Below are 12,961 nucleotides of genomic sequence, written 5' to 3' on the forward strand. Positions count from 1 at the left end.
GTTTTGATCTTCCCATTCACACTTGCATGGGAGCCTATCAAAAGGGTACTGTGTTTACTTCCAAGCCAGGAAGTTAAGCAATATGAGAACGTGGGCTCACCCAACTGGGAGACGAGCGACAAGGGTCCGCGTCCGAGGCCTACCAGGCCATCGCCGGATTCTGGTCTGAATTGAAATATACCACAACCGAACGCTAGTTCGGTACCGAGACCTTCTTGAAAGTAAAGGTCATTACCTCATCGATCTTTCCCTTGCCACATAAGTGACCTTAAACGGGTGTGTTTGGATTGAGTAGATTAGTACGCCTTTTTTTTTTTTTTTTTGTCTTTGATTAAATTTTTTTCGCATTTGTTAATTTTTACATCAATTTTTTGTGACTTAGTGATTCGTCTCAGCAAGAGGAATCGAAAAAATATATAAATCTTCTATCGACACTCATAAATTTTTTCAAAAAGACATAAAAAAATAAGCGAAAAAGTCATGACCTACGCATGAAGGAAAAAAACATAGCATCTCCCACTAATAGAAGCCCTTTTGTCTCATTTTGCGGCGAACTCAATGGAGTCAGTTATAGTGACTACTGTGAAAAAAATATGCTATAGACGCGTCATTTTTTCACTCATTTTTTTTGTCTTTTTGAAAAAAATTTATGAGTTTCGATAAAAAAAAAAAATTAAACCTTATCAATTCATCTCGCCGAGATGAATTAATAAGTCAAAAAAGTTTGACTTAAAACTAACAAATGCATAAAAAAAATTGAATAAAGATAAAAAAAAAAAAAAAAAGTTGTACTAATCTAGTTAATCCAAACCACCCTAAGCCCTTCTTAGGGTGTGTTCCATTAATTAAAATAAGTACTTATTTTTTAGTGGCATATTACAGGCTCTACAAAAATGATTTAAACCTTAAATTATTCTTAAAATATTTTTTTGGGTTCCTAAAAAAAATCGCTCAATCTAATATCGGTATAGATTGTTTCAGAATGCGCACTTTTTCTAAAAGTTCTAAAGTGTTAGTTGAAGTACTAGAGTTCAATTTTTAAGATAAGAAAAATGGGTAAACAGTTAACTGGTGTAAAAGAAAAAGATACGAAAAAAATAAGATAATGGCATTTTTGTTATTTGGGGTTAACAACTTGACTTATATTACAATCCAACATGGACTGACATGCTCTGCAAAAGCTGTATGTTTAAAGTGGTTTCCGGACCCACGTAATTGGTGCACAATAGCACCGGTTAGCATTTGCCTTTAAATGAATGAAATGTAACATCTGTTGGGGGGTTTTGCCCCAATGTGAAAAGGAGAAAAAGAAAGCAAAAGTCAGCTGTGCCGTGGGCTTTGGGATTTTGGGTGGAAGACAAAAAAGGAAAAATGACGGTCAATAACGTGTTTTGATAATTAGGCTCCGTTCCAGAAAGCATAATAAGTACTTATTTTTTAAGAAGACAATTTTAAGCTCAAAAATAATGGGCTTATTAAAATCTAAAACTATACAATATGGATCTTGTTTAAGAGATCTCAATGAGATCTTTAATACGGTGCAAAAAAAAATTAAAAATTTATTTTTCGTTTACATTATTTTTTAGTTTGAAAATATGAAATAAGTACTTATTTTTTAAGAAAGTGTTCTGGAACGGGCTCTTAATATCCGCTAAGGACATGCTGGGAATATTTATTAATACTAAAAATATCATTAGCGTGTATTAATTAACAAAACATGTCATTTTTTTGAAAAAAAAAGGGTACATTTATTGGGCTCTAGATTCTTCTTTGGTAGTTGAGGGGCTTTTATGTCATGAGTGTATAAAAGGAGCATGTGCCGAGTGTGAAAAAGGAGAAAGGGTGAGTGTATAGCCCCTTAGGGGGTTGTCGGATACACCGGCCGGGAGGTGCAAGGAGAGTAGATGTGTAGAAAAATAGAGATGGGGTAAGTGAAAATTATTGTGTGAGCCATGGTGTTAGAAGCTCGAGAAGGATTTTTCATCTCACATTGTAATCGTCTATTTTTCCATAGAGTGGAATATCTCTCACCTGTGGATGTACCCGAATTTGGAGAACCATATATTTTCTCATGTGTTCTCGTTCTTGTGTGATTTGTTTTTGTTTGTTGCGCTTTGGTAGGTTGTTTTTCACACCAAAAATAATTTATTAAAATCGAGCGAAAACCTCAACTCAAGTAGAATAGTGGTTTAGGTCCAGGTATCGTACCATGAAGATCAAGAGGCTAAGTTGTTGTATTTCTAAAATTAATTCCTAATTCAATTCAAGAAAGAGTGATTGGATTTTGATTAACTAAAAATTATCTAAGTAATTAAAAACAAGAGAGATATTGAATTTAAATATAGAAAAAGGTCTTAGGGTTTCGAATCCACCCTAACTTCGTAATCAAGTGATTCTATTAATTTAAGAAACCGACTACCAAAATGACATTGATTCACTAAAAGCTACAAGCCCTAGTGACATTGCCAAGAAAATTGCATGTGATTGAAAACTGGACATAATCTATCTTCGGTTGGCATGAATCGTCTTCGATTCTGCAACTAATTAATCCAGGCACGATTCGTCTTTCCTAGGCATAGATTATTCTAATTCTCAATTTTAAGCTCAAAGAATTTCGTTGTATAACTATGTATTTACAATCACAGAAAACAAATACGTAATACTAGATTGGAAGAATAAGAGTGAATCATAAAAATAAATTTCCGAGTTATACAACCGTTGTTTCAATAATCGAATTCCAAAATTAACATAAAAACATAAGTTATTTGGTTAGGGTTTCATCACAGCTTAAGAGAGAGATTAATTGTCCATGGAAAGTGAAGAATCTACAGACGTTTAGTGAATCTCCATGTAGGTCAGCATCTTTCGTTTCTTCCACTGCTTTCGTCGACCAAAGCCGCTGCTTTCTTTTATGTTTTTTCTTTTCCGGGGCCAGAACGAGACAAGTCTGTAGGTTTTCTCTTGGTTATATAGGAATTGAATTGATTAATCACACAAAGACCCCTTGAACTTTTCTGCAATAATAAAATCATCCAACTCTTAAGTTTTCCGCACTTTTGTCTCCGACCTTCTTTTAACTTCTGTTTTTACTCAAAATCTCGGACAACGGGCTTGATAAATCTATAAACATAAAAAGGACAAAATAATTATCAAGTAACTAAAATAAAAGATTAATAAATGTAGTTTGGGGAGCCAAAATATTTATATTTTGGCACTTATCACGCCCTCCAACTTACACTTTGCTAGTCCCGTGCAAAAAAAGTAAATAAGATAAATTCTAACTACTCCACTTTAATTCGTAGGACTCACAATTGCACTTAGCCAGTGCAACACGTCTTTTAAATCCCTAGGCGATCTCTAGAGGACGAGTATAGTCTCGTGAGGGTTTACAGCAATGAACTCCCACAAACACTGTGAATCTTTTTCACATATGCCCCAAAAACCTGTAAACAACTCATCGATATCTCAAGCAAAGAAAATGAAACCATCGCAAGAATATACCAGGCAAGAGTAGTTCTAAAGGCTATCAAATCATAAAAATAAGACATGGCACCTACACTTAACGCGTCTGAATAAGGGCCTCGGTCGCTAGGTGAGAAACAACTAAAAATTCTCTCCGGACCGAGTCTCGACTTCAAATCTCACCATGTCATGCACTCAATAAATAAATTCGCTCGAAAACAAGGTGCATATTATGCACTCTCAACATGTGCGGGTGAAAGTTATGCAAAATGAAAACAAAGTATTCCGCACACAAAGACACGAAAAGAACGCTCTATAAAGTGGACACATCATGATATCATGAACGGAATGCAAGCATCAGAAACTCTCTTTCCATCAATCCACATCCCATTTCCTCTAGAATCAAATAGGACTTTCAATTCTGGTTGTAGCGTTAGGTAAGGGAAAGTGTTTCAAGGGTAAGTAGGTTAAAATATTCAAGTGTCTGAGAATAGGCTCACAACAACTCATATAGGGCAGGTTTTTTGCAAAGTGTGCCCTCTTCTCGTTCTTTTTTTTCTTTTCTTTTCTTTTTCAACTTTGCCACATCTCTCTTTTCTATTTTATAATAACACAATCCCACATTACAATAAAGTGTTTCTCTTTCAACAATGATTTGGTGTCTTCCTTTTCCATTCAATTTTTTATTATTGGTTTTGTGCACTTTTTTTTTTTCAAAATGGGAAGATCACCAGCAACCAAGAACACCACTCACCCCTTTTTTTTTTTTCCCAACAAGTCACCTCCACATGATCCAATATCCCATGGAAAGTGAAGAATCTTGAGACATTAAGTGAATCTCCATGTAGGACAACATCTTTCGTTTCTTCCACAGCTTTCATCGACCAAAGCCGCTGCTTTCTTTTATGTTTTTTCTTTTCCGGGGCCAGAAGAGACAAGTCAGTAGGTTTTCTCTTGGTTATATAGGAATTGAATTGATTAATCACTCAAAGACCCCTTGGACTTTTCTACAATGATAAAATCATTCAACTCTTAAGTTTTCCGCACTTTTGTCCCCGAACTTCTTTTAACTTCTGTTTTTATTCAAAATCTCGGACAACGGGCTTGATAAATCTATAAACATAAAAAGGACAAAATAATTATCAAGTAACTAAAATAAAAGACTAATAAATGTAGTTTGGGGAGCCAAAATATGTATATTTTGGCACTTATCACGCCCCCCAACTTACACTTTGCTAGTCCCGAGCAAAGAAAGTAAATAAGATAAATTCTAACTACTCCACTTTAATTCGTAGGACTCACGATTACACTTAGCCCGTGCAACAAGTCTTTTAAATCCCTAGGCGATCTCTAGAGGACGAGTGTAGTCTCGTGAGGGTTTACAGCAATGAACTCCTACAAACACTGTGAATCTTTTTCACGTATGCCCCAAAAACCTGTAAACAACTCATTGATATCTCAAGCAAAGAAAAAGAAACCATCGCAAAAACATACCAGGCAAGAGTAGTTCTAAAGGCTATCAAATCATAAAAATAAGACATGGCACCTACACTTAACGCGTCTGCATAAGGGCCTCGGTCGCAAGGTGAGAAACAACTAAAAATTCTCTCCGGACCGAGTCTCGACTTCAAATCTCACCATGTCATGCACTCAATAAATAAATTCGCTCGAAAACAAGGTGCATATTATGTACTCTCAACATGTGCGGGTGAAAGTTATGCAAAATGAAAACAAAGTATTCCGCACACAAAGACACGAAAAGAATGCTCTATAAAGTGGACACATGATATCATGAACGGAATGCAAGCATCAGAAACTCTCTCTTTCCATCAATCCACATCTCATTGCCTCTAGGATCAAATAGGACTTTCAATTCTGGTTGTAGCGTTAGGTAAGGGAAAGTGTTTCAAGGGTACGTAGGTTAAAATATTCAAGTGTCCGAGAATAGGCTCACAACTACTCATATAGGGCAAGTTTTTCGCAAAGTGTGCCCTCTTCTCGTTCTTTTTTTTTTCTTTTCTTTTTCAACTTTGCCACATCTCTCTTTTCTATTTTATAATAACACAATAAAGTGTTTCTCTTTCAATAAAGTGTTTGCCACATTACAATAAAGTGTTTCTCTTTCAACAATGATTTGGTGTCTTCCTTTTCCATTCAATGTTTTATTATTGGTTTTGTGCACTTTTTCTTTTTCAAAATGGGAAGATCACCAGCAACCAAGAACACCACTCACCCCTTTTTTTTTCCCAACAAGTCACCTCCACATGACCCAATATCCCTTCTCAAGACACAATATGGATAATAGAGCTCAACAAGAAAAGGCTATCATGTAAGAGGCTCAAATGGCCTCACAAGGGATAAGTGTATGAAAGAAAGAAACGAACTTGCCCAAAGTATCAAAGGCGGCCTATAATCCTTTCCCAAGGGCAACACAACCATGCAAATTTTCAAATCCAAGAGATAAATAAGCATCACATTAACTTCCCAATACTTGACAACAAAGAGAATGAGATCAACTACAAATATGTTCTACTGTGATAAATGAGAGTTTATGTGACACCCACTCCAAGAAAAGGTAAGGCTCTAAACTCACATGGGCATATAAGTCTCCACTAAACAAGCCATTAAGAATAGTCAGTATGCAGCTCACAAAGCAACCAAAGCCCACATAAACGTGAAGTGCAAAATTGCTAAGAATAAGTGCCATAACAAATTTCTCGTGACAAGCTAGCAAAAAGTACTACAATGCCATAGAGATATCCAAGCAATGATCATCTACAAAAAGAAAGAATTGGCTCACCCAAGTTCTCGCAGCTATTGATGATGGCGATGACCTTGGAGTATAATTGATTGAAGGTCTCTTCCTCCTGCATTCTGATGATCTCAAACTCCGTTGTAAGCCTTTGCAGCTTAGACTGCTTAACAATGTCTGTCCCCTCATGGCAAGTAACTAGAATATCCCAAGCCTCTTTCGAAATATCATAGTTAGCTATTTTCCTGTGCTCATTTATATCAACGGCAGCAAATAAAATATCAAGTGCACGGTTATTAGCCTAAAGTAAAGGTTTTTCTGTCACTGATAACTCAAGCTGAGTTTTTTGAACCAGCTTATCGTTTAAAGTTTTCATGGGTCGAGTGTACCCCATAATACATGAGTCCCAAATTTCTTCACCGGCTGATCTCATTATAGCTAGCCTTGGTTCTAGATTTCCAATAATCAAAATTATTAGCTTCTACTATAGGAAAATCCACACGTATGGCTTGCCCCTTTTTTTCTTTTATATGTATGAGGTTAAACCCAAGGGGGAAAATAACAAGTCCAACCCCTTTTCTTTTTTTTCACGTTCATTTAAATGACAGAAGGTGCCGATTAATAAACCGATTGATCCGTCTTTGCCAAAATTTGTCTCGCTATAGTCGACCTCCTTTTTTATCTAATACGTTCACTCGGAATTACAAATAAAGATTCCTTCCATTTTAATCTTATACAGACTCACTAGCCTATTAAAAATAACATAATTACAACTCGATATAAAATATGTATTTTGTCTTACGAAATTGCCAATACAATTAAGACTACAAAATTCGGAATTACAAATAAAGATTCCTTCCACTTTAATCCTATATAGACTCACTAGCCTATTAAAAATAATATAATTACAACTCGATATAAAATATGTATTTTGTCTTATGGAATTGCCAATACAATTAAGACTACAAAATTGGATCCTGTCATTTGGTCCTTACAGGTAAGATATTCTAAATTAAACACCCCCCCCCCCCCCCCCCCCACATGTATTTTGTCTTATGGGATTGTCAATACAATTAAGACTACAAAATTTGATCCTTTCATGTAAGATATTTTAAATTTTATTCCCCCCCCCCCCCCCCCCCCCCCCCCGGTCTTCTCTCTCTATAATATGAGATTCCCTCTCTCTCTAACGTGAGATTCCTACTGCGCCCTCCTCCGAAACTCATCCAGAACCAATACGAACCATTTATGTTGTTTGACCCATCGGGTTTGTTGTCCATGCCAAAACTGAGATTGATCATATATCGATAGCTACATGAGCGAAACACTTTTTTTTTTTTTTTTTGAAGCATAGCCATTAATTTATTGAAACAAAACATTTTTGTTTCTACCGATAGTGATGTACAATCAATCTAACGTTTTGCAGGGACGAGAAACTCGATGAGCCAAACAAAATTAATGGTTCGGATTAATAAACTGAGAAGCCTGGCATGAGCCCCTGATGTGAATTAAATTTAAATAAAGTTATATTCGCAACAACAATGTCTTCTTTTTTTTTTTTTTAAGAACATGCAGCAACAACAGTTTTTTGAAAAGGCAAAAAGTATATTACTAAGAAACTTAATAACGGGTACATCAAGTTCGGGGAGGGGAGGAGAATCCAACTAAAGATTGAATGCAAACACAAAAACACTCGAGCACAAATGAAACACAATTACAATAACGCCGAAACGGCCCGAATCTCATCTGTTAGCACGAGGAGTACGCACCGTCTTTCGACCAAAACCGAATGGGAATGATCAGGGGCTAAAGGATCCTCGTCTGCAAGCGGGGCCAGCAATGTTTTGACAAGCCTAAGGATCACATTACCATTCGTGGCATTAATAACACCACTACTAGTGAGATACCATTTTTTCCTCCCCGAAGGGAAATCAGTGACATTTTAGTGGGGTAGGACGTCAAACAGGCATCCTATAATTGAAGCTTATTATGGAGTGGCCCGTAATGATTTTGTCGGACTCCAAAAGCAGAATCAACTTTTAAGTACATTCCCAGTGTCCACACCATTATCTTAGTTTGCGTGCATTATCAAGATGCATACAAACCCTTTAATGGACTCAAAATTAAAATGTTTAGTCTCCGTATAATCTGAAGTCGGTTTTTTTTTATAATTATTCTAGTTGAAAATTCCATGTACATACGATACTACTTTTTCTTCATAAATTCCACAAGGCAAAGAATTCTTAAAATTCCTAATCCGACCATAAACAAGGAGTACAAGAAAACTAGAAATAGAACTTCTCAAACCTAATTCAAACTGGCTATAGCTAGCTAATATCTGATTCTACTTTTATGTCAAAAAGCTAGTACAGTAATATTCATTTCACTTGTTAGTTAGACCTTAATCTAGATTTCAAGAGTAAGCTAATCTCCAGCTGTATCTACAGCCCCCTTGAGGGTCCATAATTTATACTCCTGATTAAAGCCTCAAGGCTCACAAAGCAACCGCAAGTACTTAAATACTCATGCTAATCTGTAAAGTAATTTGTAGAGGTGGCAATTCTAATCCATATTTTTTTGCCCACCCAATCCGTCCACTTATTATAATCCAACCCCTATTTAAATGAATTTAGATGAGTTAAAAATGAATTCAATATAGGTTAAAACTAACACTCAGAGAATAGTATCATGTATGTAGGCTTTTCACGTAGTACGGCGCACGAACGGAAAGGAAAGGCATTTCCCGTACTCTCCCTCTCGTTCTTTTATTACTCCCAGGAGAGGAATTTTCAAATTTTCTTAGAAATTGGGGTCCTCACTTTTACTAGCTAGCCAAACCTTTTTTTCTTTTTTTTGTCAAACGAAATGGAATCATCAAAACTTTTACAAATCACACAGGCACACACACTTATTCAGTTATTCTTTTGCATTCGCTAATGAAAGACAAAAAAAAAAAATTAGCATTTATTAATTTTATGTTAAATTTTTGTGATTTTTTTATTCGTCTCGTTAAGAGGAATTGAAAAATAAAAAGTTATGATCAAAATTCAAAATTATTTTAAATAACGGAAAAAATAAGCCAAAAATTTTGTCTTTTGGCGTATGTACTTGCTACACAAAGCTGCATATTTGGCTTATTTTGGTCTTTATTAAAAAAATTGAGTTTCGATCTTAATCTTTTTCTCTTGAGATTTCTCTTGTCATAACGAACCATAATCCACAAAAAATAATGATAAATTAACAAATGCGAAAAAATTTGAATAAGAACAAAAAAAAAAAGCCATTTGACTTAATTATTTAAGAATCAGTCGTCCCGACAAAAAAAATAACTGAAAACAGTCTTTGAATAGAAATCGACAGGAAGTTAAAAATTAATACAAAAAAGTGCTGCAAGATTATTAAGATTATTGAGAGAGAGAGAGAGAGAGAGAGAGAGAGAGAGAGAGAGAGAGAGAGAGAGAGAGGAGGGGGGGGTTGACTTGACCCATATTCAATCCGACCCATTTCAACCCGCTTACTATTTGACCCGTATTTAACTCACTCATATTTGACCCGTGATCCGTTTCAACCAGTCTGGACCCGTTCATTTGCCACCTCTAGTAATTTGTATCCTAAATCATATACATAGAAATCCAAAGGGGTTGACTTGGTGGTTCAAGTTTGGGATTTAGGGGATTTGCCTCCTTGTAAAGTCTCGTGTTCAAAACCTCACACTAGGTGTTATAAATTAACTCTGTGGCGCCACTTCATACGGGACTTTTGCCTCGACTGTAACCACACTCCTGCTAGTTGAGGGTGTATAAATATGTTAACGCCTAGAAAATTTGGTTCATTAAAAGATATGATTTAGTTGGGAAATATTAAGTTTTACAATATCAGAACCCAAATTTGCAATTGAATACAATTTTTGAATTACTTGGAAAATCATAAAGCTGATTTTATACGGGGGCTTATTATCATAAAGCCAATGCATGCTTTCAAGAAAAAAGAAAATTTACTTTTTGTGGTTAAGACCAAACGTGAATGATTGAACCATATCACTACACCTTGTTACTCTAATTGTTTGGAGCATCATTGATGCATAGTGGTGCGGTGTGGTGCGGTGGTCCGCAGGGAAAATGCTCCACATTGATGCAAATGCATCAAAAGGCCAAACAATATTTGTCCGTTCACATTATCAAGAAGCATGTCTCAATCAAAACTTGACAGGCCCCAATAAATACGAGGAAATGGGAAAGAAGAATTCAGATTTGCAATTTGTTACCTTTTGGCCACAAAAATGAGAAGGAAATCATACCCAATGGCACATCTTCCAAAATGAGTATTTTTTTTTTGCTTATGACAAACTCAAAGCGGCACCACCAACCGAAAAGTTCAATAAGTGATGATGATGAGACCCATGCTAAGTGGTGGAGCCAAAATTTGCATACTAGGGACCAATGTTGTTAATACCGTTCCATACCGGCCGGTACATACCGTTTTAGACAGAATTCGGTAACTTGAACCACCGATTTCGTTCCGGCCTCAATACCGGTGCTTACCGGAGAATACCGGCGATTTCGGAAAATACCGGACGAGATGGTGTTACCGGCGATATTGGCCGGTATTGTGCAAAGCTGGACCAGTTGGAAAAAGAGAGGAAATAGAGGGGAAAAGAAGAAGATTGAAGCAGAGATTTTCAGTCACTAACTTCAAAAATCACCGTCGACGGTTTCTTCGAGGTCTACGACAACTCTGGTTTCTCCGGCAACACAACCAAGTAACCAACTGAGATACAATCAATGGGAGAAGATTGATCGTAGAGAAAAGAGAGGATCGCCGGAGAGAAGATGATTGGCAACTTGTGGTTTCTTTTTCCCTTTCATCTTCCTGGCCCTCTTCTTTTTCAGGTAGAGAGAGAGAGAGAGAGAGAGAGAGAGATTTACTTTCAGAAATGCTAGAGACAAAGAAAATTTATCCCGAAAGTACTCCGAAAAGATTAACTAGTGGTTGAGATTCACTTTGATGTGTGTGACACAACCATCAAAGTGATTCTCAACCATTGATTGCTGTTTTCGGGGTACTTTCGGAGTAAATTTTCTTTGTACCTAATATTCCCCATTTACTTTTGACTGGAAAGAAAAGAAAAGAAACAAAGAGTTGTTGGAAAGAAACAAAACCAGTGGTTTTGCACACTGTTTTGGATTATGTGCATTGAAGTGGAGGTGTTTCCAACATCTTTTAAAAAGATCGGAAAAGAAGTGGGAATAGTGTGTATAATTTGCACCCCTGCGCGCGACCCGATTAATTAGTTTTCGAATCAATTTTTTTAAATTGTCTTCGGTCACAGTCCATTTTTCCAAGCGCGCGAGGTCTCTTCTTGGGCCCTTATTTAAATTGTAACTAGGCAATGTGGGACAAGATGCAATCACATAGGTATTTTATGATGAATTGCATAGTGTAGGGGATTTTTTTGAATTATGATTATATATAATTATTATATATATTGCAGTTACGGTAAATCCGAAATGGTACCCGGTACCTGACCGGTACCGGTACGTACCGTACAAGTAGAAAAACCGGTACCCTGACCAAAACGGTATTCATAACATTGCTAGGGACCATCGCACTAGTGTATCAGGTTATTGTATCAGGTTATTCAAAAGCCCAAACGTGATGGGCTGCATACTCATGATCAATCTATTTTACAGCAAAGGCCTAGAGCAAATGATACTAATCTATGCAAATAATTTAAAGTGAGGGGCTGCATTTTCTTGATTTTGGAGTTTACAATGCATGAAGCACTATGTATAATTACATAAAGTAGGAGTGTAAATTTGGCCCAACGCCTGCTCGAAGGCCCTGAAATTTAGCCCAGCCCTAGGCCCTCCCGATCCGTATGGTTAGTACTCGGGCTATAGGTTTTGAAGCCTGGCCCTACCCAAAGCTCGGCCCGTTGAGCTACCGACTAACCTGATCCTAAGTCCGAAGATTTACCCCTTCAAAGCCGGATCCATACCCGTCATGAGTATTATGTCTATAGATAATGAATTTGTATGTTCAAAGTCCAAACTAGATGTGCTTTGTTTAATCTAAAATGCAAACTCTACTGTTCTATGTTGAAGATCTAAAGTAAAGTCCAAATTTGAAATTTTGAAAGCAGAAAGCCCAACATACTTAGCATCCTGTAGTAGTGCTTGGTTGTGATTTTATGTGCGAAACATGACTTATTAACTCTTTTGTCAAAGTACAAAATTTTGTAGCACACATTCATAGTTTGTTTATAGTAGGAAGAAGTACTACTTTTAGTCAATTTTCACCCAAAAAAAAGTATTTTTAGTCAATAATCTTTTTGCCTACATCAATTTTCAATAATATTTTAGGCACTTTGTTTTGAAGTCATGCAATAAAAACACTTCATGCAATTCATGAAGTTTTTTTTTTTTATAAAAAAAATGTAGTCTCTCCATTTTTATAGTAACTAAACTAACTACTTATATTCAAATATTAGCAAATATAATTTACTCCTCCAAAAGTAGTTCTAAAGAAAAGGGGCTCTATACAGCAATTTCCTCATTTCTTCCTTTGGCAAAAGTTGTACGAAATCATTAATAAATTTTATATGAAATTCTTTCCCTGATTCAGAAACTCAAAATTTTTTTTGTGATCTTTATAGTGAAAGCTAAGAGCTTGCTTAAAGACAGCCCAACTGGGAGATTTTTTAATATCGTTTTATTGAACAAATTCAAGCGTCCAAAGGTAGACTCC

At 36.2% G+C, this 12,961-nt stretch overlaps 1 protein-coding gene across 1 annotated transcript in view; it reads right to left on the minus strand.

The window, feature by feature from the left end:
• Positions 1 to 12,961, minus strand: part of LOC131317852 (aspartic proteinase nepenthesin-1-like) — a 44,129-nt gene that overhangs the window by 812 nt on the left and 30,356 nt on the right. The gene's annotated exons all lie outside the window — the stretch shown is intronic.

Source organism: Rhododendron vialii, chromosome 2a, assembly GCF_030253575.1.
Source record: "Rhododendron vialii isolate Sample 1 chromosome 2a, ASM3025357v1".
NCBI lineage: Eukaryota > Viridiplantae > Streptophyta > Magnoliopsida > Ericales > Ericaceae > Rhododendron > Rhododendron vialii.